A 7,246-nucleotide genomic window follows, 5' to 3' on the forward strand; every position below is an offset into this window, starting at 1 on the left:
ACAAGATTTTTTTCCATAAATTATCTTTCTTGCGCGAGAAGAAGGGCCCCAACCGACCTTCAAGCAGTGCAAAAGATACCTGGGCGCGCCAGGGGGTGCCAGCGCACCCTGGTGGGTTGTGGTCACTGTGGGCCCCCGTTTGCGTTGATTCCACCTCCCAAAAATCATAAATATTCCAAAATAATTCTCCATAAAACTTTATCACATTTGAACTTCGTTTGATATGGATTTTCCGCGAAACAAAAAACATGCAACAAACAGGAACTGGCACTGGGCACTGGATCAATAGGTAAATCATATAAAAAGTTGCCAAAAATATGTGAAAGTTGTATAATATTGGCATGAAACAATAAAAAATTATAGATACGACGGAGACGGATCACTTTGCTAGTAAATATTTTGCTGCAGATATTAAGACTTTCAGGTGTGGTTGAATTTACAACTCAGCTGCTAATACTTGAGAATATTCTTTGGCTCCCCTTTGTCGAATCAATAAATTTGGGTTGAATATTCTACCCTCGAAAACTGTTGTGATCCCCTATACTTGTGGGTTATCAGTATAGACATAATTTGGTTGTTGTTGATTATGTTACTAAGTGGGTAGAAGCTATTCCAACTAGTAGTGCTGACCATAACACTTCCATTAAATTGCTTAAAGAAGTTATTTTTCCGAGATTTGGAGTCCCTAGATATTTAATGACTGATGGTGGTTCACACTTTATTCATGGTGCTTTCCATAAATTGCTTGTTAAGTATGATGTCAACCATAAAATTGCATCTCCATATCATCCTCAGTCTAGTGGTCAGGTAGAATTAAGCAATAGAGAAATTAAATTGATCTTGCAAAATACTGTTAATAGATCTAGAAAAAAGTGTTCTAAGAAACTTGATGATGCATTATGGGCTTATAGGACTGCTTATGAAAACCCCATTGGTATGTCTCCATATAAAATGGTTTATGAAAAGCATGTCACTTCCTCTTGAACTAGAACATAAAGCATATTGGGCAATTAAAGAGCTCTACTATGATTTCAAACTTGCCGGTGAAAAGAGGTTATTATTTGATATTAGCTCACTTGATGAATGGAGAACCCAAGCCTATGAGAATGCAAAGTTGTTTAAAGAAAAAGTTAAAAGATGGCATGACAAAACGATACAAAAGCATGAATTTAATGTAGGTGAGCATGTATTGCTATAGAACTCTCGTTTAAATTTTTTTGCAGGAAAGCTTCTCTCTAAATAGGAAGGGCCTTACATTGTTGAGGAAGTTTATCGTTCCGGGCCCATCAAAATTAACAACGCCAAAGGCAATAACCCGAAGGTGGTAACGGGTAGAGAATCAAACATTATATCGCACGTACTTCCATAAATGTTGAAACCAATATTATTAATATCATAACACCGGAGGAGTACATAAGGGAGACCTACCAGAACATTTTAGACTCCGAAAAGGAATAGGTATGTGGCACGGTAAGTAAACCGACTCCATAACTTTTCCAATGGCAATTTTACTCCGTTTTGGAATATTTAAAAAAATTAGGAAAATTAAAAGTAGTCTAAAAATTGCACGAGCAAGCTACAAGCCTTTGGGTCGTGCCTTACCACCTAGGCGTGCCCCTGTGGCTTGTGGCCACCTCGTGTGCCTTCCGAACTCTGTTTTCTTGTGGAATACTCCTTTTGGCCGGTAAAAATTCATTATATAATCTCCCAAAGGTTTTGACCACTGTACCACGACAATATCTCCTATTTTCGTTTTGAGCTGTTTTCTGCTAGAGTTTTCAAGGCCAGGCATCATGTCTTCCTCCTCCTCCAACAATGGGGACGACGATGCTTGGTTGATGCAGATGGAACTCAGCGGAGACCGAGGAAGACATGATGGAAGAAGATCGAGGGGATTCGCTTGAGGTCCACCCTCCGGCTTCGGAGAGAGGCACTCTGGCTGGCATCTCCACTATTCCCAATCACCATCAAGCCGTAGGACTGCAAGCAACCAAGAAGGCCAACAGATACAAGAACGACTTCCTCCCAGGATGCCCTTACACAGGTTACATCGGAACAACTTTCATAATTTGGTTCATAATTATGGAGTGGAGAATACACCTCGCACACACATACCCTCCAATTGGGACATATCCCGTCCAAGTGAAAGTGTGCAGGGAAAAGCTCATGGTGGCCAGAAAACAAGCATCTTTTAGAGGAGATTCAGAATAATGCAATTATGCTTCAATGTGTACTCAGAGAATTGCAGGATCTGAAGGGTAGCTTAATCAAGCTAACCGAAACTCCATCATCACCACCCCGAAGAAAGAGACATAAATACATGGGTATGGGCGCTCCCCTTGGCTTGTGCCAAGCTTGGGGGAGGTATCCTGGTATTGTATCACCATCACACCTTTACCTCTATCATTTTTCTTAGTTTGATCCTTCTGATTATATCTCGGTTTGGTAGAATAAAGTTTTTAGGATGATCTAGCCTTGAGTTTTGCTTTGAGTTCCCTCTATGTAATCGAGTCCGAGAGATATATAATAAAGATTAGTTTTGAGTTGAGGGCTTTGCTTTCTTGCTTTAATCATGAAAAAAGGGAAATAAAGAATAAAATAAATAAAATATTATATAACGATCTTATGGGAAGTGACGACTTCACATATAAGAAGTATGTCGCATGAAACTTGTTGTTAGTTGACAAACATAGTTTTGGTCATTGTTGCAATTAATAGGAAGTAATAAAGAAAGAGAGGTCTCACATATAAATATACTATCTTGGACATCTTTTGTGATTGTGAGCACTCATTAAAATATTATATGCTAAAAGGTTGATGTTAGACAAGGAAGACCACGTAATGGGTTATGTTTCTTTATATACAAATAGAAGTTATATTATGGATCCTCCAACATGTTGATCTTGCTTTTCCCTTTTATGCTCGCCAAATCTTTTGCACCAAGTAGAGATACTACTTGTGCATCCAAACATCCCTTAACCTAGTTTTTCCATGAGAGTCCACCATACCTACCTATAGATTGAGTAAGATCCTTCAAGTAAGTTGTCATTGGTGCAAGTGATAAAAATTTCACTTTAAATATGTATGGTCTATTAGTGTGAAGAAAATAAGCTTTATACAAACTTGTGATATGGAACAAATAAAAGCGACGGACTGCATAATAAAGTTCTTTATCACAAGCGGCAATATAAAGTAACATTCTTTTGCATTAAGATTTTGTGCATCCAACCATAAAAGTACATGACAACCTCTTCCTCCCTCTGTATTGGGCCTATCTTTTACTTTTTACTTTCTACCTCTATACAAGATTCATGGTAATCTTCACCTATTCCTTTTTACACCTTTTCTTTCTGGCAAGCACTTTATGTTGGGGGAAGATCCAAATATTGGGCGAAGCACTTTATATTTATGGAGAATCTGAGAGACCTATTCTACACAACTCCAAAAGTCCTGAAAATTTATGCAGAATTATTTTGGAATATATAAAAATATTGGGCGAAGACAATACCAGAGGGGACCCACCAGGAGGCCACAAGCCTGGGGGCATGCTCTACCCTCGTGGGGGCGCCCCTGTGGCTTGTGGGCCCCCTGGCAGGCCTCCGGTGTCCATATTCTGCTATATGAAGGGTTTTGACCTGGAAAAAAATCAAAAGGAGGCTTTTGGGATGAAGCACTGCCGTCTCGAGGCGGAACTTGGGCAGAACCAATCTAGGGCTCCGGCGGAGTTGTTGTGTTGGGGAAACTTCCCTCCCGAAGGGGGAAAATGAAGCCATCATCATCACCAACGATCCTCTCATCAAGAGGGGGTCAATCTCCATCAACATCTTCACCAGCACCATCTCCTCTCAAACCCTAGTTCATCTCTTGTATCCGATCTTTGTCTCAAAACCTCATATTGGTACATGTGGGTTGCTAGTAGTATTGATTACTCCTTGTAATTGATGCTAGTTTTTTTATTCGGTGGAAGATCATATGTTCAGATCCTTAATGATAATTATTACTCATCTAATTATGAACATGAATATGCTTTGTGAGTAGTTACGTTTGTTCCTGAGGACATGAGATAAGTCTTGTTATAAGTAATCATGTGAATTTGGTATTCGTTTGATATTTTGATGAGATGTATGTTGTCTTTCCTCTAGTGGTGTTATGTGAACATTGACTACATGACACTTCATCGTTGTTTGGGCCTAGAGGAAGGCATTGGGAAGTAATAAGTAGATGATGGGTTGCTAGAGTGACAGAAGCTTAAACCCTAGTTTATGCATTGCTTCATAAGGGGCTGATTTGGATCCATATGTTTCATGCTATGGTTAGATTTATATTAATTCTTATTTCATAGTTGCGGATGCTTGTGACGCCCTCGATTCAATCCTACACTAATCATGCACGCAAATGTGTACGACCAAGATCAAGAACTCACGGGAAGATATCACAACACAACTCTAGATACAAATTAAAATAATACAAGCTTTATATTACAAGCCATGGGCCTCGAGGGCTCGAATACATAAGCTCGAATACACAAGAGTCAGCGAAAGCAACAATATCTGAGTACAGACATAAGTTAGACAAGTTTGCCTTAAGAAGGCTAGCACAAAAGCATCTATGATCGAAAAGGCAAGGCCTCCTGCCTGGGAGCCTCCTAACTACTCCTGGTCATCGGCGGTCTTCGTCACGTGGTAGTAGACGCCCTCGGTGTAGTAGCAGTCGTCAAAGGTGGCATCTGGCTCCTGGACTTCCCCATCTGGTTGCAACAACCAGGAAGAAGAAAGAAAGGGGAAAAGGGGTAGCAAAGCAACCATGAGTACTCATCCAAAGTACTCGCAAGCAAGGATCTACACTACATATGCAACATTATCAAAGAAAGGTTGTATAAGTGGACTGGGCTGCAGAAATGCCAGAATAGAGAGAGGGCCTAGTCCTATCGAAGACTAGCATCTTCTGAAAACCATCATCTTGCAGCAAACAGGAGGGAGTAGAGTAGCATAAAGTAAAGTAGTAGTAGTGTTATCAACCTCGGCCAGAGATCCTTTCTCGACTCCCTGCGAGAAAGAAATCCCAGAGCCGTACTATCCAATTATCATCACAATCCAATTCTCATCACCATCCATTTCTCATCTCAATCCATTTCTCATCATGAGTATCCAGTTCTAGTTGTATCGATCGGGATACAACTCCGAGTGTCCATTACCGTAGGACAGGCTATCGATAGATGTTTTCTTCCCTGCAAGGGTGCACCAACTTACCCACCACGCTCGATTAACTCCGGCCGGACACACTTTCCTGGGTCATGCCCGGCCTCGGCCAAACAATACGCCGCAACCCGACCTAGACTTAACAGGAGGTCAGCACGCCGGACTAAACCTATGCCCCCAGGGGTCATGGGCCATCTCCCCGGGAACTCCTGCACGTTGCGAACACGGCCGGTGAGCAGACCTAGCTACCTCCTTAAAAAAAGGTAGGTGCTTACCAGTCCAACCCGGCGCGCGCCGCTCAGTCGCTGACGTCTATTAAGCTTCGGCTGATGTATACAACGCAGAACGCCCATACTATGCCCACGTGATGGTTAGTGCTATCAGGCCAGAGGCCCCTCGGATCAAATATCCAAATCGTAGTGGATTGGGAACACGCGGTAACAAGCAGAGACTCACGAAAGATGTGACCCCGTTGCCCCATCTCGAGGACTTGCGGCAAGGGCTAAGAATGCCCGGCCACGCCTCGTAATTATCTCACGGGCACCTTCCAGGTCAACCCGACTCCTCATCACTCGCAATTATGCTCGAGCGGGCACCCCTCAGGGTCGACCCGTCTTTAGGAACATGGTTCAGTGTAAAGTCATAGTAACCATAGTAACTGTGTGTTTAAACATCAAGGGGAAAACCCGAGGAATCACCCCCGATGAATTCCACTCAATGTAATCATCAAGGTGAACGTAAGAGGAATCACCCCCGAGGTTCACACTTGAGGGGTTGCACGACAGAGTCATATCGGAAGTGGTTAAGGTGGAATCACCCTCGATGACCACGACCGAATAACTACACTACAGGGTTAACATCAGAAGTGATGTAAAGGTCTCACCCTCGGCACTCGATAGTAACCCAGCAGTGTCAAGCAACTAAGGGGAAAGTGATGTGCGGTGCCGGGGCCTGGTCTTCAATCCCGTTGATCGGGTCTTCAATGATGAAGCAGGGGCAACAAGGACAAGGTGGGGGTCACTGATGGATCATTAACCAACCTATACTAAGCAGTTTAGGATAAGCAGGTAAGGTACAATAACAGATACAAAAGCAGGCTATGCATCAGAATAGGAGCATACAATAACAGTAGCAAAATCTAATGCAAGCATGAGAGAAAGGAATGGGCGATATCGGGATGATCAAAGGGGGGGCTTGCCTGGTTGCTCAGACAAGATGGAGGGGTCGTCGGTGACGTAGTCGATTACAGCGGCATTGGCAGCCGCCACGGGGTCTACCGAAGAGAAGGGGGGAACAGTAAATACATAGCAAGCAAGTGTATAACAGGACAACAGGCATAGCTAGACGTGTTCTAACGTGGTGCTACACGTTACCGGCGAAGGGGGATAACATCCGGGAATGTTTTCCCGAAGTTTGCATTTTTCGGACAGATGAAACGGAGGGGGAAAGTTGCATGTTCTCTATGATAGGGGCACGTGACAGATGAACGGAGAGTGTACTCGGATTCGTCTTGTCGTTCTGAGCAACTTTCATGTATAAAACTTTTTCATCCGATTTACGGATTATCTTAAATTGAATTTCAAAGTTTTAAATGATTTTTAAAATTATTATTTTTTTGAAAATATACAATAAATGCTACGGGTACACAGAAGTGTACCCAACATTGTGCATATGTGGCTGACAGATGGGGCCAGAGGGCCCAATTGACCAGGTCAACAGAGACTAGTCAACCGATGAATAGTAGAAGTGGGTCCGCATGTCATTGACTCTAAGATTAGTAGTTTTAGGAAACCTTGCTTAATTAACAGCGGGGCCCATTTATCATAGACTTAGCCTTTTTAGAACAACTAACTAAAGCTAATAAACAGAGGGGGCCACTTGTCATTTGTTGTTATACTAATTGAGCACTAAAGTATTACCAACTAAACTAAACAAGGGTCGGCCTGGTGGCACAGCCGTGAGGCTGGTTGTGCACACACGCACAGACCACACACGACACGCAGCCCACTATGCTAGGTGTTAATTATGTTCTCTATTGACCAAAGGTA

Source organism: Triticum aestivum, chromosome 3B, assembly GCF_018294505.1.
Source record: "Triticum aestivum cultivar Chinese Spring chromosome 3B, IWGSC CS RefSeq v2.1, whole genome shotgun sequence".
In the NCBI taxonomy this organism is placed as follows: domain Eukaryota; kingdom Viridiplantae; phylum Streptophyta; class Magnoliopsida; order Poales; family Poaceae; genus Triticum; species Triticum aestivum.